The sequence below is a fragment of the Natrix helvetica genome (assembly GCF_964273705.1).
Source record: "Natrix helvetica genome assembly, chromosome: 8".
Classification (NCBI taxonomy): domain Eukaryota; kingdom Metazoa; phylum Chordata; class Lepidosauria; order Squamata; family Natricidae; genus Natrix; species Natrix helvetica.
In genome coordinates this window covers 4,004,584-4,031,444 of record NC_138559.1, presented here as the reverse complement: position 1 = coordinate 4,031,444, position 26,861 = coordinate 4,004,584, and positions in this window count along the sequence as shown.

The following is a 26,861-nucleotide window of genomic DNA, read 5'->3' as shown; positions in this document are numbered from 1 at the left end:
TAACTTTTGACCCAGAGCTCAGTTTCGAACAACATACATATGTTAGTGGTGTCCTGAGTCGGGGAAGCTAAAAAAACCACTCCATTCGCTGATCTGAGCTTTCCCTGAGGAGTTAGACCAAAGCTTATATTAGAATTAACAAAATAGCACAATTCAGCCAGAAACGTAACTTTTGACCCAGAGCTCAGTTTCGAACAACATACATATGTTAGTGGTGTCCTGAGTCGGGGAAGCTAAAAAACCACTCCATTCGCTGATCTGAGCTTTCCCTAAGGAGTTAGACCAAAGCTTATATCAGATTTGGCAAAAGAGTGCAATTCAGCCAGAAACGTAACTTTTGACCCAGAGCTCAGTTTTGAATTATATACACATCTTAGTGGTGTCCTGAGTCGGGGAAGCTAAAAAACCACTCCATTCGCTGATCTGAGCTTTCCCTGAGGAGATAGACCAAAGCTTACATCAGAATTGGCAAAAGAGCCTAATTCAGCCAGAAATGTAACTTTTGACCCAGAACACAGTTTCGAATAACATACACATGTTACTGGTGTTCTGTCGGGGAAGGTAAAAAAAGCCACAGCATTCGCTGATATGAGCTTTCACTGAGGAGTTAGACCAAAGCTTATATGAGAATTAGCAAAAGAGCCTAATTCAGCCAGAAACGTAACTTTTGACCCAGAGCTCAGTTTCGAACAACATACAAAGTTTTGTAGTATCCTGAGTCGGGAAACCTAGAAAACCACTCCATTCGCTGATCTGAGCTTTCCCTGAGGAGTTAGACGAAAGCTTATATTAGAATTGGCAAAATAGCACAATTCAACAAGAAACGTAACTTTTGACCCAGAGCTCAGTTTCCAATAACATACAATTGTTAGTGGAGTCCTGAGTCGGGGAAGCTAAAAAACCACTCCATTCGCTGATCTGAGCTTTCACTGAGGAGTTAGACCAAAGCTTACATCAGAATTAGCAAAAGAGCCTAATTCAGCAAGAAACGTAACTTTTGACCCAGAGCTCAGTTTCGAACAACATACATATGTTAGTGGTGTCCTGAGTCGGGGAAGCTAAAAAAACCACTCCATTCGCTGATCTGAGCTTTCCCTAAGGAGTTAGACCAAAGCTTATATCAGATTTGGCAAAAGAGTGCAATTCAGCCAGAAACGTAACTTTTGACCCACAACGCAGTTTCGAATAACATAAACACGTTAATGGTGTCCTGAGTCGGGGAAGCTAAAAAACCACTCCATTCGCTGATCTGAGCTTTCCCTGAGATAGACCAAAGCTTACATCAGAATTAGCAAAAGAGCCTAATTCAGCCAGAAACGTAACTTTTGACACAGATCTAAGTTTCGAATAACATACAAATGTTAGTCGTGTCCTTTCGAGGAAGGTAAAAAAAAAAACACCATTCGCTGATATGAGCTTTCCCTGAGGAGTTAGACCAAAGCTTATATCAGAATTGGCAAAAGAGCCCAATTGAGCCACAAACGTAACTTTTGACCCAGAGCTCAGTTTTGAATTACATACACATGTTAGTGGTGTCCTGAGTTGGGGAAGCTAAAAAACCACTCCATTCGCTGATCTGAGCTTTCCCTAAGGAGTTAGACCAAAGCTTATATCAGATTTGGCAAAAGAGTGCAATTCAGCCAGAAACGTAACTTTTGACACAGAGCTCAGTTTCGAACAACATACATATGTTAGTGGAGTCCTGATTTCGGGGAAGCTAAAAAACTACTCCATTCGCTGATCTGAGCTTTCCCTGAGGAGTTAGACCAAAGCTTATATTAGAATTGGCAAAATAGCACAATTCAGCCAGAAACGTAACTTTTGACCCAGTGCTCAGTTTCGAACAACATACATATGTTACTGGTGTTCTGTCGGGGAAGGTAAAAAAAGCCAAACCATTCGCTGATATGAGCTTTCACTGAGGAGTTAGACCAAAGCTTATATCAGATTTGGCAAAAGAGTGCAATTCAGCCAGAAACGTAACTTTTGACCCACAACGCAGTTTCGAATAACATAAACACGTTAATGGTGTCCTGAGTCGGGGAAGCTAAAAAACCACTCCATTCGCTGATCTGAGCTTTCCCTGAGGAGATAGACCAAAGCTTACATCAGAATTAGCAAAAGAGGCTAATTCAGCCAGAAATGTAACTTTTGACCCAGAACACAGTTTCGAATAACATACACATGTTACTGGTGTTCTGTCGGGGAAGGTAAAAAAAGCCACAGGATTCGCTGATATGAGCTTTCACTGAGGAGTTAGACCAAAGCTTATATCAGAATTAGCAAAAGAGCCTAATTCAGCCAGAAACGTAACTTTTGACCCAGAACTCAGTTTCGAACAACATACAAAGTTTTGTAGTATCCTGAGTCGGGAAACCTAGAAAACCACTCCATTCGCTGATCTGAGCTTTCCCTAAGGAGTTAGACCAAAGCTTATATCAGATTTGGCAGAAGAGTGCAATTCAGCCAGAAACGTAACTTTTGACCCAGTGCTCAGTTTCGAACAACATACATATGTTACTGGTGTTCTGTCGGGGAAGGTAAAAAAAGCCAAACCATTCGCTGATATGAGCTTTCACTGAGGAGTTAGACCAAAGCTTATATCAGATTTGGCAAAAGAGTGCAATTCAGCCAGAAACGTAACTTTTGACCCACAACGCAGTTTCGAATAACATAAACACGTTAATGGTGTCCTGAGTCGGGGAAGCTAAAAAACCACTCCATTCGCTGATCTGAGCTTTCCCTGAGGAGATAGACCAAAGCTTACATCAGAATTAGCAAAAGAGCCTAATTCAGCCAGAAAGGTAACTTTTGACCCAGAAAACAGTTTCGAATAACATACACATGTTACTGGTGTTCTGTCGGGGAAGGTAAAAAAAGCCACAGGATTCGCTGATATGAGCTTTCACTGAGGAGTTAGACCAAAGCTTATATCAGAATTAGCAAAAGAGCCTAATTCAGCCAGAAACGTAACTTTTGACCCAGAACTCAGTTTCGAACAACATACAAAGTTTTGTAGTATCCTGAGTCGGGAAACCTAGAAAACCACTCCATTCGCTGATCTGAGCTTTCCCTAAGGAGTTAGACCAAAGCTTATATCAGATTTGGCAGAAGAGTGCAATTCAGCCAGAAACGTAACTTTTGACCCACAACGCAGTTTCGAATAACATAAACACGTTAATGGTGTCCTGAGTCGGGGAAGCTAAAAAACCACTCCATTCGCTGATCTGAGCTTTCCCTGAGGAGATAGACCAAAGCTTACATCAGAATTAGCAGAAGAGCCTAATTCAGCAAGAAATGTAACTTTTGACCCAGAACACAGTTTCAAATAACATACACATGTTACTGGTGTTCTGTCGGGGAAGGTAAAAAAAGCCAAACCATTCGCTGATATGAGCTTTCACTGAGGAGTTAGACCAAAGCTTATATTAGATTTGGCAAAAGAGTGCAATTCAGCCAGAAACGTAACTTTTGACCCACAACGCAGTTTCGAATAACATAAACACGTTAATGGTGTCCTGAGTCGGGGAAGCTAAAAAACCACTCCATTCGCTGATCTGAGCTTTCCCTGAGGAGATAGACCAAAGCTTACATCAGAATTAGCAAAAGAGCCTAATTCAGCCAGAAATGTAACTTTTGACCCAGAACACAGTTTCGAATAACATACACATGTTACTGGTGTTCTGTCGGGGAAGGTAAAAAAAGCCAAACCATTCGCTGATATGAGCTTTCCCTGAGGAGTTAGACCAAAGCTTATATTAGATTTGGCAAAAGAGTGCAATTCAGCCAGAAACGTAACTTTTGACCCACAACGCAGTTTCGAATAACATAAACACGTTAATGGTGTCCTGAGTCGGGGAAGCTAAAAAACCACTCCATTCGCTGATCTGAGCTTTCCCTGAGGAGATAGACCAAAGCTTACATCAGAATTAGCAAAAGAGCCTAATTCAGCCAGAAATGTAACTTTTGACCCAGAACACAGTTTCGAATAACATACACATGTTACTGGTGTTCTGTCGGGGAAGGTAAAAAAAGCCACAGCATTCGCTGATATGAGCTTTCACTGAGGAGTTAGACCAAAACTTATATCAGAATTAGCAAAAGAGCCTAATTCAGCCAGAAACGTAACTTTTGACCCAGAGCTCAGTTTCGAACAACATACAAAGTTTTGTAGTATCCTGAGTCGGGAAACCTAGAAAACCACTCCATTCGCTGATCTGAGCTTTCCCTGAGGAGTTAGACGAAAGCTTATATTAGAATTGGCAAAATAGCACAATTCAACAAGAAACGTAACTTTTGACCCAGAGCTCAGTTTCCAATAACATACAATTGTTAGTGGAGTCCTGAGTCGGGGAAGCTAAAAAACCACTCCATTCGCTGATCTGAGCTTTCAATGAGGAGTTAGACCAAAGCTTACATCAGAATTAGCAAAAGAGCCTAATTCAGCCAGAAACGTAACTTTTGACCCAGAGCTCAGTTTCGAACAACATACATATGTTAGTGGTGTCCTGAGTCGGGAAGCTAAAAAAACCACTCCATTCGCTGATCTGAGCTTTCCCTAAGGAGTTAGACCAAAGCTTATATCAGATTTGGCAAAAGAGTGCAATTCAGCCAGAAACGTAACTTTTGACACAGAGCTCAGTTTCGAACAACATACATATGTTAGTGGAGTCCTGAGTCGGGGAAGCTAAAAAACCACTCCATTCGCTGATCTGAGCTTTCCCTGAGGAGTTAGACCAAAGCTTATATTAGAATTAACAAAATAGCACAATTCAGCCAGAAACGTAACTTTTGACCCAGAGCTCAGTTTCGAACAACATACATATGTTAGTGGTGTCCTGAGTCGGGGAAGCTAAAAAACCACTCCATTCGCTGATCTGAGCTTTCCCTAAGGAGTTAGACCAAAGCTTATATCAGATTTGGCAAAAGAGTGCAATTCAGCCAGAAACGTAACTTTTGACCCAGAGCTCAGTTTTGAATTACATACACATCTTAGTGGTGTCCTGAGTCGGGGAAGCTAAAAAACCACTCCATTCGCTGATCTGAGCTTTCCCTGAGGAGATAGACCAAAGCTTACATCAGAATTAGCAAAAGAGCCTAATTCAGCCAGAAATGTAACTTTTGACCCAGAACACAGTTTCGAATAACATACACATGTTACTGGTGTTCTGTCGGGGAAGGTAAAAAAAGCCACAGCATTCGCTGATATGAGCTTTCACTGAGGAGTTAGACCAAAGCTTATATCAGAATTAGCAAAAGAGCCTAATTCAGCCAGAAACGTAACTTTTGACCCAGAGCTCAGTTTCGAACAACATACAAAGTTTTGTAGTATCCTGAGTCGGGAAACCTAGAAAACCACTCCATTCGCTGATCTGAGCTTTCCCTGAGGAGTTAGACGAAAGCTTATATTAGAATTGGCAAAATAGCACAATTCAACAATTAACGTAACTTTTGACCCAGAGCTCAGTTTCCAATAACATACAATTGTTAGTGGAGTCCTGAGTCGGGGAAGCTAAAAAACCACTCCATTCGCTGATCTGAGCTTTCACTGAGGAGTTAGACCAAAGCTTACATCAGAATTAGCAAAAGAGCCTAATTCAGCCAGAAACGTAACTTTTGACCCAGAGCTCAGTTTCGAACAACATACATATGTTAGTGGTGTCCTGAGTCGGGGAAGCTAAAAAAACCACTCCATTCGCTGATCTGAGCTTTCCCTAAGGAGTTAGACCAAAGCTTATATCAGATTTGGCAAAAGAGTGCAATTCAGCCAGAAACGTAACTTTTGACCCACAATGCAGTTTCGAATAAAATAAACACGTTAATGGTGTCCTGAGTCGGGGAAGCTAAAAAACCACTCCATTCGCTGATCTGAGCTTTCCCTGAGGAGTTAGACCAAAGCTTATATTAGAATTAACAAAATAGCACAATTCAGCCAGAAACGTAACTTTTGACCCAGAGCTCAGTTTCGAACAACATACATATGTTAGTGGTGTCCTGAGTCGGGGAAGCTAAAAAACCACTCCATTCGCTGATCTGAGCTTTCCCTAAGGAGTTAGACCAAAGCTTATATCAGATTTGGCAAAAGAGTGCAATTCAGCCAGAAACGTAACTTTTGACCCAGAGCTCAGTTTTGAATTACATACACATCTTAGTGGTGTCCTGAGTCGGGGAAGCTAAAAAACCACTCCATTCGCTGATCTGAGCTTTCCCTGAGGAGATAGACCAAAGCTTACATCAGAATTAGCAAAAGAGCCTAATTCAGCCAGAAATGTAACTTTTGACCCAGAACACAGTTTCGAATAACATACACATGTTACTGGTGTTCTGTCGGGGAAGGTAAAAAAAGCCACAGCATTCGCTGATATGAGCTTTCACTGAGGAGTTAGACCAAAGCTTATATCAGAATTAGCAAAAGAGCCTAATTCAGCCAGAAACGTAACTTTTGACCCAGAGCTCAGTTTCGAACAACATACAAAGTTTTGTAGTATCCTGAGTCGGGAAACCTAGAAAACCACTCCATTCGCTGATCTGAGCTTTCCCTGAGGAGTTAGACGAAAGCTTATATTAGAATTGGCAAAATAGCACAATTCAACAATTAACGTAACTTTTGACCCAGAGCTCAGTTTCCAATAACATACAATTGTTAGTGGAGTCCTGAGTCGGGGAAGCTAAAAAACCACTCCATTCGCTGATCTGAGCTTTCACTGAGGAGTTAGACCAAAGCTTACATCAGAATTAGCAAAAGAGCCTAATTCAGCCAGAAACGTAACTTTTGACCCAGAGCTCAGTTTCGAACAACATACATATGTTAGTGGTGTCCTGAGTCGGGGAAGCTAAAAAAACCACTCCATTCGCTGATCTGAGCTTTCCCTAAGGAGTTAGACCAAAGCTTATATCAGATTTGGCAAAAGAGTGCAATTCAGCCAGAAACGTAACTTTTGACCCACAATGCAGTTTCGAATAACATAAACACGTTAATGGTGTCCTGAGTCGGGGAAGCTAAAAAACCACTCCATTCGCTGATCTGAGCTTTCCCTGAGATAGACCAAAGCTTACATCAGAATTAGCAAAAGAGCCTAATTCAGCCAGAAACGTAACTTTTGACACAGATCTAAGTTTCGAATAACATACAAATGTTAGTCGTGTCCTTTCGAGGAAGGTAAAAAAAAAAACACCATTCGCTGATATGAGCTTTCCCTGAGGAGTTAGACCAAAGCTTATATCAGAATTGGCAAAAGAGCCCAATTGAGCCACAAACGTAACTTTTGACCCAGAGCTCAGTTTTGAATTACATACACATGTTAGTGGTGTCCTGAGTTGGGGAAGCTAAAAAACCACTCCATTCGCTGATCTGAGCTTTCCCTAAGGAGTTAGACCAAAGCTTATATCAGATTTGGCAAAAGAGTGCAATTCAGCCAGAAACGTAACTTTTGACACAGAGCTCAGTTTCGAACAACATACATATGTTAGTGGAGTCCTGATTTCGGGGAAGCTAAAAAACTACTCCATTCGCTGATCTGAGCTTTCCCTGAGGAGTTAGACCAAAGCTTATATTAGAATTGGCAAAATAGCACAATTCAGCCAGAAACGTAACTTTTGACCCAGTGCTCAGTTTCGAACAACATACATATGTTACTGGTGTTCTGTCGGGGAAGGTAAAAAAAGCCAAACCATTCGCTGATATGAGCTTTCACTGAGGAGTTAGACCAAAGCTTATATCAGATTTGGCAAAAGAGTGCAATTCAGCCAGAAACGTAACTTTTGACCCACAACGCAGTTTCGAATAACATAAACACGTTAATGGTGTCCTGAGTCGGGGAAGCTAAAAAACCACTCCATTCGCTGATCTGAGCTTTCCCTGAGGAGATAGACCAAAGCTTACATCAGAATTAGCAAAAGAGCCTAATTCAGCCAGAAAGGTAACTTTTGACCCAGAACACAGTTTCGAATAACATACACATGTTACTGGTGTTCTGTCGGGGAAGGTAAAAAAAGCCACAGGATTCGCTGATATGAGCTTTCACTGAGGAGTTAGACCAAAGCTTATATCAGAATTAGTAAAAGAGCCTAATTCAGCCAGAAACGTAACTTTTGACCCAGAACTCAGTTTCGAACAACATACAAACTTTTGTAGTATCCTGAGTCGGGAAACCTAGAAAACCACTCCATTCGCTGATCTGAGCTTTCCCTAAGGAGTTAGACCAAAGCTTATATCAGATTTGGCAGAAGAGTGCAATTCAGCCAGAAACGTAACTTTTGACCCACAACGCAGTTTCGAATAACATAAACACGTTAATGGTGTCCTGAGTCGGGGAAGCTAAAAAACCACTCCATTCGCTGATCTGAGCTTTCCCTGAGGAGATAGACCAAAGCTTACATCAGAATTAGCAGAAGAGCCTAATTCAGCAAGAAATGTAACTTTTGACCCAGAACACAGTTTCAAATAACATACACATGTTACTGGTGTTCTGTCGGGGAAGGTAAAAAAAGCCAAACCATTCGCTGATATGAGCTTTCACTGAGGAGTTAGACCAAAGCTTATATTAGATTTGGCAAAAGAGTGCAATTCAGCCAGAAACGTAACTTTTGACCCACAACGCAGTTTCGAATAACATAAACACGTTAATGGTGTCCTGAGTCGGGGAAGCTAAAAAACCACTCCATTCGCTGATCTGAGCTTTCCCTGAGGAGATAGACCAAAGCTTACATCAGAATTAGCAAAAGAGCCTAATTCAGCCAGAAATGTAACTTTTGACCCAGAACACAGTTTCGAATAACATACACATGTTACTGGTGTTCTGTCGGGGAAGGTAAAAAAAGCCAAACCATTCGCTGATATGAGCTTTCACTGAGGAGTTAGACCAAAGCTTATATTAGATTTGGCAAAAGAGTGCAATTCAGCCAGAAACGTAACTTTTGACCCACAACGCAGTTTCGAATAACATAAACACGTTAATGGTGTCCTGAGTCGGGGAAGCTAAAAAACCACTCCATTCGCTGATCTGAGCTTTCCCTGAGGAGATAGACCAAAGCTTACATCAGAATTAGCAAAAGAGCCTAATTCAGCCAGAAATGTAACTTTTGACCCAGAACACAGTTTCGAATAACATACACATGTTACTGGTGTTCTGTCGGGGAAGGTAAAAAAAGCCACAGCATTCGCTGATATGAGCTTTCACTGAGGAGTTAGACCAAAACTTATATCAGAATTAGCAAAAGAGCCTAATTCAGCCAGAAACGTAACTTTTGACCCAGAGCTCAGTTTCGAACAACATACAAAGTTTTGTAGTATCCTGAGTCGGGAAACCTAGAAAACCACTCCATTCGCTGATCTGAGCTTTCCCTGAGGAGTTAGACGAAAGCTTATATTAGAATTGGCAAAATAGCACAATTCAACAAGAAACGTAACTTTTGACCCAGAGCTCAGTTTCCAATAACATACAATTGTTAGTGGAGTCCTGAGTCGGGGAAGCTAAAAAACCACTCCATTCGCTGATCTGAGCTTTCACTGAGGAGTTAGACCAAAGCTTACATCAGAATTAGCAAAAGAGCCTAATTCAGCCAGAAACGTAACTTTTGACCCAGAGCTCAGTTTCGAACAACATACATATGTTAGTGGTGTCCTGAGTCGGGGAAGCTAAAAAAACCACTCCATTCGCTGATCTGAGCTTTCCCTAAGGAGTTAGACCAAAGCTTATATCAGATTTGGCAAAAGAGTGCAATTCAGCCAGAAACGTAACTTTTGACACAGAGCTCAGTTTCGAACAACATACATATGTTAGTGGAGTCCTGAGTCGGGGAAGCTAAAAAACCACTCCATTCGCTGATCTGAGCTTTCCCTGAGGAGTTAGACCAAAGCTTATATTAGAATTAACAAAATAGCACAATTCAGCCAGAAACGTAACTTTTGACCCAGAGCTCAGTTTCGAACAACATACATATGTTAGTGGTGTCCTGAGTCGGGGAAGCTAAAAAACCACTCCATTCGCTGATCTGAGCTTTCCCTAAGGAGTTAGACCAAAGCTTATATCAGATTTGGCAAAAGAGTGCAATTCAGCCAGAAACGTAACTTTTGACCCAGAGCTCAGTTTTGAATTACATACACATCTTAGTGGTGTCCTGAGTCGGGGAAGCTAAAAAACCACTCCATTCGCTGATCTGAGCTTTCCCTGAGGAGATAGACCAAAGCTTACATCAGAATTAGCAAAAGAGCCTAATTCAGCCAGAAATGTAACTTTTGACCCAGAACACAGTTTCGAATAACATACACATGTTACTGGTGTTCTGTCGGGGAAGGTAAAAAAAGCCACAGCATTCGCTGATATGAGCTTTCACTGAGGAGTTAGACCAAAGCTTATATCAGAATTAGCAAAAGAGCCTAATTCAGCCAGAAACGTAACTTTTGACCCAGAGCTCAGTTTCGAACAACATACAAAGTTTTGTAGTATCCTGAGTCGGGAAACCTAGAAAACCACTCCATTCGCTGATCTGAGCTTTCCCTGAGGAGTTAGACGAAAGCTTATATTAGAATTGGCAAAATAGCACAATTCAACAATTAACGTAACTTTTGACCCAGAGCTCAGTTTCCAATAACATACAATTGTTAGTGGAGTCCTGAGTCGGGGAAGCTAAAAAACCACTCCATTCGCTGATCTGAGCTTTCCCTGAGGAGATAGACCAAAGCTTACATCAGAATTAGCAGAAGAGCCTAATTCAGCAAGAAATGTAACTTTTGACCCAGAACACAGTTTCAAATAACATACACATGTTACTGGTGTTCTGTCGGGGAAGGTAAAAAAAGCCAAACCATTCGCTGATATGAGCTTTCACTGAGGAGTTAGACCAAAGCTTATATTAGATTTGGCAAAAGAGTGCAATTCAGCCAGAAACGTAACTTTTGACCCACAACGCAGTTTCGAATAACATAAACACGTTAATGGTGTCCTGAGTCGGGGAAGCTAAAAAACCACTCCATTCGCTGATCTGAGCTTTCCCTGAGGAGATAGACCAAAGCTTACATCAGAATTAGCAAAAGAGCCTAATTCAGCCAGAAATGTAACTTTTGACCCAGAACACAGTTTCGAATAACATACACATGTTACTGGTGTTCTGTCGGGGAAGGTAAAAAAAGCCAAACCATTCGCTGATATGAGCTTTCACTGAGGAGTTAGACCAAAGCTTATATTAGATTTGGCAAAAGAGTGCAATTCAGCCAGAAACGTAACTTTTGACCCACAACGCAGTTTCGAATAACATAAACACGTTAATGGTGTCCTGAGTCGGGGAAGCTAAAAAACCACTCCATTCGCTGATCTGAGCTTTCCCTGAGGAGATAGACCAAAGCTTACATCAGAATTAGCAAAAGAGCCTAATTCAGCCAGAAATGTAACTTTTGACCCAGAACACAGTTTCGAATAACATACACATGTTACTGGTGTTCTGTCGGGGAAGGTAAAAAAAGCCACAGCATTCGCTGATATGAGCTTTCACTGAGGAGTTAGACCAAAACTTATATCAGAATTAGCAAAAGAGCCTAATTCAGCCAGAAACGTAACTTTTGACCCAGAGCTCAGTTTCGAACATCATACAAAGTTTTGTAGTATCCTGAGTCGGGAAACCTAGAAAACCACTCCATTCGCTGATCTGAGCTTTCCCTGAGGAGTTAGACGAAAGCTTATATTAGAATTGGCAAAATAGCACAATTCAACAAGAAACGTAACTTTTGACCCAGAGCTCAGTTTCCAATAACATACAATTGTTAGTGGAGTCCTGAGTCGGGGAAGCTAAAAAACCACTCCATTCGCTGATCTGAGCTTTCACTGAGGAGTTAGACCAAAGCTTACATCAGAATTAGCAAAAGAGCCTAATTCAGCCAGAAACGTAACTTTTGACCCAGAGCTCAGTTTCGAACAACATACATATGTTAGTGGTGTCCTGAGTCGGGGAAGCTAAAAAAACCACTCCATTCGCTGATCTGAGCTTTCCCTAAGGAGTTAGACCAAAGCTTATATCAGATTTGGCAAAAGAGTGCAATTCAGCCAGAAACGTAACTTTTGACACAGAGCTCAGTTTCGAACAACATACATATGTTAGTGGAGTCCTGAGTCGGGGAAGCTAAAAAACCACTCCATTCGCTGATCTGAGCTTTCCCTGAGGAGTTAGACCAAAGCTTATATTAGAATTAACAAAATAGCACAATTCAGCCAGAAACGTAACTTTTGACCCAGAGCTCAGTTTCGAACAACATACATATGTTAGTGGTGTCCTGAGTCGGGGAAGCTAAAAAACCACTCCATTCGCTGATCTGAGCTTTCCCTAAGGAGTTAGACCAAAGCTTATATCAGATTTGGCAAAAGAGTGCAATTCAGCCAGAAACGTAACTTTTGACCCAGAGCTCAGTTTTGAATTACATACACATCTTAGTGGTGTCCTGAGTCGGGGAAGCTAAAAAACCACTCCATTCGCTGATCTGAGCTTTCCCTGAGGAGATAGACCAAAGCTTACATCAGAATTAGCAAAATAGCACAATTCAACAATTAACGTAACTTTTGACCCAGAGCTCAGTTTCCAATAACATACAATTGTTAGTGGAGTCCTGAGTCGGGGAAGCTAAAAAACCACTCCATTCGCTGATCTGAGCTTTCACTGAGGAGTTAGACCAAAGCTTACATCAGAATTAGCAAAAGAGCCTAATTCAGCCAGAAACGTAACTTTTGACCCAGAGCTCAGTTTCGAACAACATACATATGTTAGTGGTGTCCTGAGTCGGGGAAGCTAAAAAAACCACTCCATTCGCTGATCTGAGCTTTCCCTAAGGAGTTAGACCAAAGCTTATATCAGATTTGGCAAAAGAGTGCAATTCAGCCAGAAACGTAACTTTTGACCCACAACGCAGTTTCGAATAACATAAACACGTTAATGGTGTCCTGAGTCGGGGAAGCTAAAAAACCACTCCATTCGCTGATCTGAGCTTTCCCTGAGATAGACCAAAGCTTACATCAGAATTAGCAAAAGAGCCTAATTCAGCCAGAAACGTAACTTTTGACACAGATCTAAGTTTCGAATAACATACAAATGTTAGTCGTGTCCTTTCGAGGAAGGTAAAAAAAAAAACACCATTCGCTGATATGAGCTTTCCCTGAGGAGTTAGACCAAAGCTTATATCAGAATTGGCAAAAGAGCCCAATTGAGCCACAAACGTAACTTTTGACCCAGAGCTCAGTTTTGAATTACATACACATGTTAGTGGTGTCCTGAGTTGGGGAAGCTAAAAAACCACTCCATTCGCTGATCTGAGCTTTCCCTAAGGAGTTAGACCAAAGCTTATATCAGATTTGGCAAAAGAGTGCAATTCAGCCAGAAACGTAACTTTTGACACAGAGCTCAGTTTCGAACAACATACATATGTTAGTGGAGTCCTGATTTCGGGGAAGCTAAAAAACTACTCCATTCGCTGATCTGAGCTTTCCCTGAGGAGTTAGACCAAAGCTTATATTAGAATTGGCAAAATAGCACAATTCAGCCAGAAACGTAACTTTTGACCCAGTGCTCAGTTTCGAACAACATACATATGTTACTGGTGTTCTGTCGGGGAAGGTAAAAAAAGCCAAACCATTCGCTGATATGAGCTTTCACTGAGGAGTTAGACCAAAGCTTATATCAGATTTGGCAAAAGAGTGCAATTCAGCCAGAAACGTAACTTTTGACCCACAACGCAGTTTCGAATAACATAAACACGTTAATGGTGTCCTGAGTCGGGGAAGCTAAAAAACCACTCCATTCGCTGATCTGAGCTTTCCCTGAGGAGATAGACCAAAGCTTACATCAGAATTAGCAAAAGAGCCTAATTCAGCCAGAAAGGTAACTTTTGACCCAGAACACAGTTTCGAATAACATACACATGTTACTGGTGTTCTGTCGGGGAAGGTAAAAAAAGCCACAGCATTCGCTGATATGAGCTTTCACTGAGGAGTTAGACCAAAACTTATATCAGAATTAGCAAAAGAGCCTAATTCAGCCAGAAACGTAACTTTTGACCCAGAGCTCAGTTTCGAACATCATACAAAGTTTTGTAGTATCCTGAGTCGGGAAACCTAGAAAACCACTCCATTCGCTGATCTGAGCTTTCCCTGAGGAGTTAGACGAAAGCTTATATTAGAATTGGCAAAATAGCACAATTCAACAAGAAACGTAACTTTTGACCCAGAGCTCAGTTTCCAATAACATACAATTGTTAGTGGAGTCCTGAGTCGGGGAAGCTAAAAAACCACTCCATTCGCTGATCTGAGCTTTCACTGAGGAGTTAGACCAAAGCTTACATCAGAATTAGCAAAATTGCCTAATTCAGCCAGAAACGTAACTTTTGACCCAGAGCTCAGTTTCGAACAACATACATATGTTAGTGGTGTCCTGAGTCGGGGAAGCTAAAAAAACCACTCCATTCGCTGATCTGAGCTTTCCCTAAGGAGTTAGACCAAAGCTTATATCAGATTTGGCAAAAGAGTGCAATTCAGCCAGAAACGTAACTTTTGACACAGAGCTCAGTTTCGAACAACATACATATGTTAGTGGAGTCCTGAGTCGGGGAAGCTAAAAAACCACTCCATTCGCTGATCTGAGCTTTCCCTGAGGAGTTAGACCAAAGCTTATATTAGAATTAACAAAATAGCACAATTCAGCCAGAAACGTAACTTTTGACCCAGAGCTCAGTTTCGAACAACATACATATGTTAGTGGTGTCCTGAGTCGGGGAAGCTAAAAAACCACTCCATTCGCTGATCTGAGCTTTCCCTAAGGAGTTAGACCAAAGCTTATATCAGATTTGGCAAAAGAGTGCAATTCAGCCAGAAACGTAACTTTTGACCCAGAGCTCAGTTTTGAATTACATACACATCTTAGTGGTGTCCTGAGTCGGGGAAGCTAAAAAACCACTCCATTCGCTGATCTGAGCTTTCCCTGAGGAGATAGACCAAAGCTTACATCAGAATTAGCAAAATAGCACAATTCAACAATTAACGTAACTTTTGACCCAGAGCTCAGTTTCCAATAACATACAATTGTTAGTGGAGTCCTGAGTCGGGGAAGCTAAAAAACCACTCCATTCGCTGATCTGAGCTTTCACTGAGGAGTTAGACCAAAGCTTACATCAGAATTAGCAAAAGAGCCTAATTCAGCCAGAAACGTAACTTTTGACCCAGAGCTCAGTTTCGAACAACATACATATGTTAGTGGTGTCCTGAGTCGGGGAAGCTAAAAAAACCACTCCATTCGCTGATCTGAGCTTTCCCTAAGGAGTTAGACCAAAGCTTATATCAGATTTGGCAAAAGAGTGCAATTCAGCCAGAAACGTAACTTTTGACCCACAACGCAGTTTCGAATAACATAAACACGTTAATGGTGTCCTGAGTCGGGGAAGCTAAAAAACCACTCCATTCGCTGATCTGAGCTTTCCCTGAGATAGACCAAAGCTTACATCAGAATTAGCAAAAGAGCCTAATTCAGCCAGAAACGTAACTTTTGACACAGATCTAAGTTTCGAATAACATACAAATGTTAGTCGTGTCCTTTCGAGGAAGGTAAAAAAAAAAACACCATTCGCTGATATGAGCTTTCCCTGAGGAGTTAGACCAAAGCTTATATCAGAATTGGCAAAAGAGCCCAATTGAGCCACAAACGTAACTTTTGACCCAGAGCTCAGTTTTGAATTACATACACATGTTAGTGGTGTCCTGAGTTGGGGAAGCTAAAAAACCACTCCATTCGCTGATCTGAGCTTTCCCTAAGGAGTTAGACCAAAGCTTATATCAGATTTGGCAAAAGAGTGCAATTCAGCCAGAAACGTAACTTTTGACACAGAGCTCAGTTTCGAACAACATACATATGTTAGTGGAGTCCTGATTTCGGGGAAGCTAAAAAACTACTCCATTCGCTGATCTGAGCTTTCCCTGAGGAGTTAGACCAAAGCTTATATTAGAATTGGCAAAATAGCACAATTCAGCCAGAAACGTAACTTTTGACCCAGTGCTCAGTTTCGAACAACATACATATGTTACTGGTGTTCTGTCGGGGAAGGTAAAAAAAGCCAAACCATTCGCTGATATGAGCTTTCACTGAGGAGTTAGACCAAAGCTTATATCAGATTTGGCAAAAGAGTGCAATTCAGCCAGAAACGTAACTTTTGACCCACAACGCAGTTTCGAATAACATAAACACGTTAATGGTGTCCTGAGTCGGGGAAGCTAAAAAACCACTCCATTCGCTGATCTGAGCTTTCCCTGAGGAGATAGACCAAAGCTTACATCAGAATTAGCAAAAGAGCCTAATTCAGCCAGAAAGGTAACTTTTGACCCAGAACACAGTTTCGAATAACATACACATGTTACTGGTGTTCTGTCGGGGAAGGTAAAAAAAGCCACAGGATTCGCTGATATGAGCTTTCACTTAGGAGTTAGACCAAAGCTTATATCAGAATTAGCAAAAGAGCCTAATTCAGCCAGAAACGTAACTTTTGACCCAGAACTCAGTTTCGAACAACATACAAAGTTTTGTAGTATCCTGAGTCGGGAAACCTAGAAAACCACTCCATTCGCTGATCTGAGCTTTCCCTAAGGAGTTAGACCAAAGCTTATATCAGATTTGGCAGAAGAGTGCAATTCAGCCAGAAACGTAACTTTTGACCCACAACGCAGTTTCGAATAACATAAACACGTTAATGGTGTCCTGAGTCGGGGAAGCTAAAAAACCACTCCATTCGCTGATCTGAGCTTTCCCTGAGATAGACCAAAGCTTACATCAGAATTAGCAAAAGGAGTTCCGGTTCCGGCGGCAGCGGCGACGGGCAGCTCTTTGCCCGCTCCGGCTCTCCGGTGGGCTTCCCCACTCCTTGGGGGGCACAGGACACCCCTCAGAGGGGTCCTGCCGGAGGGGCGGCATCGCGGGGAGCTCCTGCATCGGCGGCGGCCGGCGGGAGGTCTCTCGCGCGCCCAAGGCACCGGGGAGCTAGATCGGAGGGCGCCTCGCGTTTCTGCGCTTCGCGCCTCGCTAAAGCCGTCGGGAGAATGAAGCAAGTGAAGGAAGCAGCTGCGGTGCGGTGAGGCTGCTTCTCTCTTCATGCCCTATTTTGCACAAAGAACTAGTTAGCTTTCTTTAAATAACTTTCGGAGTATTCTGGAGGCGCGGCTGGAGGGAGGGGGGTTTCCCCCCCCCTTGGATAAGCGGCGAGGAATAATCTTGCTCTCAGCCCCCGGGGAAGGAGGAGGGGGGAGAGCCAACGAATGAAGCCTCACCCAGGTTGGATGATTTTCTTTGCAATTTAATTTCACTATTTACTGAGATTTGAGGACCTTTGGAACTTTTTAAAACTTTGATATGCCTCTGTGCCCAAAACTGGCAGGGCAAGATGGCACACTTCCGTTGTCTTTATGAACTGTGAAACCTGACTCCACCTTTAAAATTCAGGCTTCCGGTCTTTGTCTCCGTGTCTCCCAGAGGAATCTCTTGTGGATTGGTCTTTTTGAACTTTCTAGGGGAAACCTTTCATCTATTGCCAGACTTATTAGAGAGATTCTCTTCTGCCTGGTTCTTCTGCTCCCGGACCTCACCTGGCTACCCTTCTTTTCTAACTGTTTATCTTATATATGGACTGAACTTCTAATGTTATAAAGGATGGCATCCAAAAGACCACCTCCTGGGAAATCTGGCTTTGCCACATCTGCTCCAACATCTGTAACATCCAGTCCAGCCACACAGTCCAAGATAACAGAACTGATGCAACCTAAGACTATAGAGATGGACTTTCAACAAATGCTTCAACAAATTTTACAGGGCCAGGAGGAAATCAAGAAACAGCTAAGGGAAATGAAAGATGAAATTAAAGAAAATCAAGCCCAAATTTATAAGAACTCACAGAGACTGGATCTTGTGGAAGGGGGGGTGGAGGAGGTGAGGGGGGGGGTGGAAGCTGTGCAGAAAGGGAACAAAGATCTTGACATCCAACAGATGAAATTAGAATTTGAGAGAATGTCCTATTATCTTAGATTTCAAAATGTTATAGAAGAAGATGGGGAAAATATAAGGGACATCATGACAAACATTCTGGCTGACTACACACACAAAGAAAAACAACAGATGGGGTGGGATATAGATCTGGTTTATAGAGTGAATTCAGCTTACGCTAGAACACACAATGTACCCAGGGAGGTTCATATTAAATTTCTTAGAAAAAGCACAAGAGATGAAATTCTGGGTGTACAAAGGGGGCAAGCATTGATATATCATGATATGGAGATAACCATTCTGAAGCAGATCCCTAAGAAGATTAGAGAAAAAAGAAAAAATTATTCGCAATTAGCGAATAAATTATACCAGAAAGGGGTGTGGTTTAGATGGTTGATGCCTGAAGGTATGCTGATATTCTGGGAGGAGACAAGAATTAGAATTAATTCACCCATAGAGGCGCAGGCCTTTATGGAAAAAAATAAAACATTCCTAGAGAAACCACCAGATACCACAACGGACACGCAGGACACGGGAGGGGCCAGAGCTCTGCCAGTGGAGGGAGATGGGGCAATAGCAAGAAGACTCAGATCACAAAAATAAACAAGAAAATCATATTATTATAAACTGACCGAAAGTGAAAATGGAATTATATTTGGATTTTATACTGTAATGTTTAATTTGATTGAATTTAATAATAGAACTAATATGCTGACTGTAATCAATTATATACTAATGCATTATATTAAATGTATACTATGGGTATGGAGGGAGGGGGGCCTCACACACTTTGCAACTGCCAAAATTTGTATACCTGTCCATTTACCCTTTTCCCTATAAATCTTGAAAAACCAATAAAATTTTATTATAAAGAATTAGCAAAAGAGCCTAATTCAGCCAGAAACGTAACTTTTGACACAGATCTAAGTTTCGAATAACATACAAATGTTAGTCGTGTCCTTTCGAGGAAGGTAAAAAAAAAAACACCATTCGCTGATATGAGCTTTCCCTGAGGAGTTAGACCAAAGCTTATATCAGAATTGGCAAAAGAGCCCAATTGAGCCACAAACGTAACTTTTGACCCAGAGCTCAGTTTTGAATTACATACACATGTTAGTGGTGTCCTGAGTTGGGGAAGCTAAAAAACCACTCCATTCGCTGATCTGAGCTTTCCCTAAGGAGTTAGACCAAAGCTTATATCAGATTTGGCAAAAGAGTGCAATTCAGCCAGAAACGTAACTTTTGACACAGAGCTCAGTTTCGAACAACATACATATGTTAGTGGAGTCCTGATTTCGGGGAAGCTAAAAAACTACTCCATTCGCTGATCTGAGCTTTCCCTGAGGAGTTAGACCAAAGCTTATATTAGAATTGGCAAAATAGCACAATTCAGCCAGAAACGTAACTTTTGACCCAGTGCTCAGTTTCGAACAACATACATATGTTACTGGTGTTCTGTCGGGGAAGGTAAAAAAAGCCAAACCATTCGCTGATATGAGCTTTCACTGAGGAGTTAGACCAAAGCTTATATCAGATTTGGCAAAAGAGTACAATTCAGCCAGAAACGTAACTTTTGACCCACAACGCAGTTTCGAATAACATAAACACGTTAATGGTGTCCTGAGTCGGGGAAGCTAAAAAACCACTCCATTCGCTGATCTGAGCTTTCCCTGAGGAGATAGACCAAAGCTTACATCAGAATTAGCAAAAGAGCCTAATTCAGCCAGAAAGGTAACTTTTGACCCAGAACACAGTTTCGAATAACATACACATGTTACTGGTGTTCTGTCGGGGAAGGTAAAAAAAGCCACAGGATTCGCTGATATGAGCTTTCACTGAGGAGTTAGACCAAAGCTTATATCAGAATTAGCAAAAGAGCCTAATTCAGCCAGAAACGTAACTTTTGACCCAGAACTCAGTTTCGAACAACATACAAAGTTTTGTAGTATCCTGAGTCGGGAAACCTAGAAAACCACTCCATTCGCTGATCTGAGCTTTCCCTAAGGAGTTAGACCAAAGCTTATATCAGATTTGGCAGAAGAGTGCAATTCAGCCAGAAACGTAACTTTTGACCCAGAGCTCAGTTTCCAATAACATACAATTGTTAGTGGAGTCCTGAGTCGGGGAAGCTAAAAAACCACTCCATTCGCTGATCTGAGCTTTCACTGAGGAGTTAGACCAAAGCTTACATCAGAATTAGCAAAAGAGCCTAATTCAGCCAGAAACGTAACTTTTGACCCAGAGCTCAGTTTCGAACAACATACATATGTTAGTGGTGTCCTGAGTCGGGGAAGCTAAAAAACCACTCCATTCGCTGATCTGAGCTTTCCCTGAGGAGATAGACCAAAGCTTACATCAGAATTAGCAAAAGAGCCTAATTCAGCCAGAAAGGTAACTTTTGACCCAGAACACAGTTTCGAATAACATACACATGTTACTGGTGTTCTGTCGGGGAAGGTAAAAAAAGCCACAGGATTCGCTGATATGAGCTTTCACTGAGGAGTTAGACCAAAGCTTATATCAGAATTAGCAAAAGAGCCTAATTCAGCCAGAAACGTAACTTTTGACCCAGAACTCAGTTTCGAACAACATACAAAGTTTTGTAGTATCCTGAGTCGGGAAACCTAGAAAACCACTCCATTCGCTGATCTGAGCTTTCCCTAAGGAGTTAGACCAAAGCTTATATCAGATTTGGCAGAAGAGTGCAATTCAGCCAGAAACGTAACTTTTGACCCAGAGCTCAGTTTCCAATAACATACAATTGTTAGTGGAGTCCTGAGTCGGGGAAGCTAAAAAACCACTCCATTCGCTGATCTGAGCTTTCACTGAGGAGTTAGACCAAAGCTTACATCAGAATTAGCAAAAGAGCCTAATTCAGCCAGAAACGTAACTTTTGACCCAGAGCTCAGTTTCGAACAACATACATATGTTAGTGGTGTCCTGAGTCGGGGAAGCTAAAAAAACCACTCCATTCGCTGATCTGAGCTTTCCCTAAGGAGTTAGACCAAAGCTTATATCAGATTTGGCAAAAGAGTGCAATTCAGCCAGAAACGTAACTTTTGACCCACAACGCAGTTTCGAATAACATAAACACGTTAATGGTGTCCTGAGTCGGGGAAGCTAAAAAACCACTCCATTCGCTGATCTGAGCTTTCCCTGAGATAGACCAAAGCTTACATCAGAATTAGCAAAAGAGCCTAATTCAGCCAGAAACGTAACTTTTGACACAGATCTAAGTTTCGAATAACATACAAATGTTAGTCGTGTCCTTTCGAGGAAGGTAAAAAAAAAAACACCATTCGCTGATATGAGCTTTCCCTGAGGAGTTAGACCAAAGCTTATATCAGAATTGGCAAAAGAGCCCAATTGAGCCACAAACGTAACTTTTGACCCAGAGCTCAGTTTTGAATTACATACACATGTTAGTGGTGTCCTGAGTTGGGGAAGCTAAAAAACCACTCCATTCGCTGATCTGAGCTTTCCCTAAGGAGTTAGACCAAAGCTTATATCAGATTTGGCAAAAGAGTGCAATTCAGCCAGAAACGTAACTTTTGACACAGAGCTCAGTTTCGAACAACATACATATGTTAGTGGAGTCCTGATTTCGGGGAAGCTAAAAAACTACTCCATTCGCTGATCTGAGCTTTCCCTGAGGAGTTAGACCAAAGCTTATATTAGAATTGGCAAAATAGCACAATTCAGCCAGAAACGTAACTTTTGACCCAGTGCTCAGTTTCGAACAACATACATATGTTACTGGTGTTCTGTCGGGGAAGGTAAAAAAAGCCAAACCATTCGCTGATATGAGCTTTCACTGAGGAGTTAGACCAAAGCTTATATCAGATTTGGCAAAAGAGTACAATTCAGCCAGAAACGTAACTTTTGACCCACAACGCAGTTTCGAATAACATAAACACGTTAATGGTGTCCTGAGTCGGGGAAGCTAAAAAACCACTCCATTCGCTGATCTGAGCTTTCCCTGAGGAGATAGACCAAAGCTTACATCAGAATTAGCAAAAGAGCCTAATTCAGCCAGAAAGGTAACTTTTGACCCAGAACACAGTTTCGAATAACATACACATGTTACTGGTGTTCTGTCGGGGAAGGTAAAAAAAGCCACAGGATTCGCTGATATGAGCTTTCACTGAGGAGTTAGACCAAAGCTTATATCAGAATTAGCAAAAGAGCCTAATTCAGCCAGAAACGTAACTTTTGACCCAGAACTCAGTTTCGAACAACATACAAAGTTTTGTAGTATCCTGAGTCGGGAAACCTAGAAAACCACTCCATTCGCTGATCTGAGCTTTCCCTAAGGAGTTAGACCAAAGCTTATATCAGATTTGGCAGAAGAGTGCAATTCAGCCAGAAACGTAACTTTTGACCCAGAGCTCAGTTTCCAATAACATACAATTGTTAGTGGAGTCCTGAGTCGGGGAAGCTAAAAAAGCACTCCATTCGCTGATCTGAGCTTTCACTGAGGAGTTAGACCAAAGCTTACATCAGAATTAGCAAAAGAGCCTAATTCAGCCAGAAACGTAACTTTTGACCCAGAGCTCAGTTTCGAACAACATACATATGTTAGTGGTGTCCTGAGTCGGGGAAGCTAAAAAACCACTCCATTCGCTGATCTGAGCTTTCCCTGAGGAGATAGACCAAAGCTTACATCAGAATTAGCAAAAGAGCCTAATTCAGCCAGAAAGGTAACTTTTGACCCAGAACACAGTTTCGAATAACATACACATGTTACTGGTGTTCTGTCGGGGAAGGTAAAAAAAGCCACAGGATTCGCTGATATGAGCTTTCACTGAGGAGTTAGACCAAAGCTTATATCAGAATTAGCAAAAGAGCCTAATTCAGCCAGAAACGTAACTTTTGACCCAGAACTCAGTTTCGAACAACATACAAAGTTTTGTAGTATCCTGAGTCGGGAAACCTAGAAAACCACTCCATTCGCTGATCTGAGCTTTCCCTAAGGAGTTAGACCAAAGCTTATATCAGATTTGGCAGAAGAGTGCAATTCAGCCAGAAACGTAACTTTTGACCCAGAGCTCAGTTTCCAATAACATACAATTGTTAGTGGAGTCCTGAGTCGGGGAAGCTAAAAAACCACTCCATTCGCTGATCTGAGCTTTCACTGAGGAGTTAGACCAAAGCTTACATCAGAATTAGCAAAAGAGCCTAATTCAGCCAGAAACGTAACTTTTGACCCAGAGCTCAGTTTCGAACAACATACATATGTTAGTGGTGTCCTGAGTCGGGGAAGCTAAAAAAACCACTCCATTCGCTGATCTGAGCTTTCCCTAAGGAGTTAGACCAAAGCTTATATCAGATTTGGCAAAAGAGTGCAATTCAGCCAGAAACGTAACTTTTGACCCACAACGCAGTTTCGAATAACATAAACACGTTAATGGTGTCCTGAGTCGGGGAAGCTAAAAAACCACTCCATTCGCTGATCTGAGCTTTCCCTGAGATAGACCAAAGCTTACATCAGAATTAGCAAAAGAGCCTAATTCAGCCAGAAACGTAACTTTTGACACAGATCTAAGTTTCGAATAACATACAAATGTTAGTCGTGTCCTTTCGAGGAAGGTAAAAAAAAAAACACCATTCGCTGATATGAGCTTTCCCTGAGGAGTTAGACCAAAGCTTATATCAGAATTGGCAAAAGAGCCCAATTGAGCCACAAACGTAACTTTTGACCCAGAGCTCAGTTTTGAATTACATACACATGTTAGTGGTGTCCTGAGTTGGGGAAGCTAAAAAACCACTCCATTCGCTGATCTGAGCTTTCCCTAAGGAGTTAGACCAAAGCTTATATCAGATTTGGCAAAAGAGTGCAATTCAGCCAGAAACGTAACTTTTGACACAGAGCTCAGTTTCGAACAACATACATATGTTAGTGGAGTCCTGATTTCGGGGAAGCTAAAAAACTACTCCATTCGCTGATCTGAGCTTTCCCTGAGGAGTTAGACCAAAGCTTATATTAGAATTGGCAAAATAGCACAATTCAGCCAGAAACGTAACTTTTGACCCAGTGCTCAGTTTCGAACAACATACATATGTTACTGGTGTTCTGTCGGGGAAGGTAAAAAAAGCCAAACCATTCGCTGATATGAGCTTTCACTGAGGAGTTAGACCAAAGCTTATATCAGATTTGGCAAAAGAGTGCAATTCAGCCAGAAACGTAACTTTTGACCCACAACGCAGTTTCGAATAACATAAACACGTTAATGGTGTCCTGAGTCGGGGAAGCTAAAAAACCACTCCATTCGCTGATCTGAGCTTTCCCTGAGGAGATAGACCAAAGCTTACATCAGAATTAGCAAAAGAGCCTAATTCAGCCAGAAAGGTAACTTTTGACCCAGAACACAGTTTCGAATAACATACACATGTTACTGGTGTTCTGTCGGGGAAGGTAAAAAAAGCCACAGGATTCGCTGATATGAGCTTTCACTGAGGAGTTAGACCAAAGCTTATATCAGAATTAGCAAAAGAGCCTAATTCAGCCAGAAACGTAACTTTTGACCCAGAACTCAGTTTCGAACAACATACAAAGTTTTGTAGTATCCTGAGTCGGGAAACCTAGAAAACCACTCCATTCGCTGATCTGAGCTTTCCCTAAGGAGTTAGACCAAAGCTTATATCAGATTTGGCAGAAGAGTGCAATTCAGCCAGAAACGTAACTTTTGACCCACAACGCAGTTTCGAATAACATAAACACGTTAATGGTGTCCTGAGTCGGGGAAGCTAAAAAACCACTCCATTCGCTGATCTGAGCTTTCCCTGAGGAGATAGACCAAAGCTTACATCAGAATTAGCAGAAGAGCCTAATTCAGCAAGAAATGCAACTTTTGACCCAGAACACAGTTTCAAATAACATACACATGTTACTGGTGTTCTGTCGGGGAAGGTAAAAAAAGCCAAAGCATTCGCTGATATGAGCTTTCACTGAGGAGTTAGACCAAAGCTTATATTAGATTTGGCAAAAGAGTGCAATTCAGCCAGAAACGTAACTTTTGACCCACAACGCAGTTTCGAATAACATAAACACGTTAATGGTGTCCTGAGTCGGGGAAGCTAAAAAACCACTCCATTCGCTGATCTGAGCTTTCCCTGAGGAGTTAGACCAAAGCTTATATTAGAATTGGCAAAATAGCACAATTCAGCCAGAAACGTAACTTTTGACCCAGTGCTCAGTTTCGAACAACATACATATGTTAGTGGTGTCCTGAGTCGGGGAAGCTAAAAAACCACTCCATTCGCTGATCTGAGCTTTCCCTAAGGAGTTAGACCAAAGCTTATATCAGATATGGCAAAAGAGTACAATTCAGCCAGAAACGTAACTTTTGACCCACAACGCAGTTTCGAATAACATAAAGAGGTTAATGGTGTCCTGAGTCGGGGAAGCTAAAAAACCACTCCATTCGCTGATCTGAGCTTTCCCTGAGGAGATAGACGAAAGCTTATATTAGAATTGGCAAAAGAGCCTAATTCAGCCAGAAACGTAACTTTTGACTCAGAGCTCAGTTTTGAAAAACATACATATGTTAGTGGTGTCCTGAGTCGGGGAAGCTAAAAAACCACTCCATTCGCTGATCTGAGCTTTCCCTAAGGAGTTAGACCAAAGCTTATATTAGAATTGGCAAAATAGCACAATTCAACAAGAAACGTAACTTTTGACCCAGAGCTCAGTTTTGAAAAACATAAAAACATTAATGGTGTCCAGAGTCGAGGAAGCTAAAAGACCACTCCATTCGAGGATCTGCGCTTTCCCTGAGGAGTTAGACCAAAGCTTATATCAGATTTGGCAAAAGAGTGCAATTCAGCCAGAAACGTAACTTTTGACCCAGAGCTCAGTTTTGAATTACATACACATGTTAGTGGTGTCCTGAGTCGGGGAAGCTAAAAAACCACTCCATTCGCTGATCTGAGCTTTCCCTGAGGAGATAGACCAAAGCTTACATCAGAATTAGCAAAAGAGCCTAATTCAGCCAGAAACGTAACTTTTGACCCAGAGCTCAGTTTCGAACAACATACATATGTTAGTGGTGCCTGAGTCGGGGAAGCTAAAAAAACCACTCCATTCGCTGATCTGAGCTTTCCCTAAGGAGTTAGACCAAAGCTTATATCAGATTTGGCAAAAGAGTGCAATTCAGCCAGAAACGTAACTTTTGACACAGAGCTCAGTTTCGAACAACATACATATGTTAGTGGAGTCCTGAGTCGGGGAAGCTAAAAAACCACTCCATTCGCTGATCTGAGCTTTCCCTGAGGAGTTAGACCAAAGCTTATATTAGAATTAACAAAATAGCACAATTCAGCCAGAAACGTAACTTTTGACCCAGAGCTCAGTTTTGAACAACATACATATGTTAGTGGTGTCCTGAGTCGGGGAAGCTAAAAAACCACTCCATTCGCTGATCTGAGCTTTCCCTAAGGAGTTAGACCAAAGCTTATATTAGAATTGGCAAAATAGCACAATTCAACAAGAAACGTAACTTTTGACCCAGAGCTCAGTTTCCAATAACATACAATTGTTAGTGGATTCCTGAGTCGGGGAAGCTAAAAAACCACTCCATTCGCTGATCTGAGCTTTCACTGAGGAGTTAGACCAAAGCTTACATCAGAATTAGCAAAAGAGCCTAATTCAGCCAGAAATGTAACTTTTGACCCAGAACACAGTTTCGAATAACATACACATGTTACTGGTGTTCTGTCGGGGAAGGTAAAAAAAGCCACAGCATTCGCTGATATGAGATTTCACTGAGGAGTTAGACCAAAGCTTATATCAGAATTAGCAAAAGAGCCTAATTCAGCCAGAAACGTAACTTTTGACCCAGAACTCAGTTTCGAACAACATACAAAGT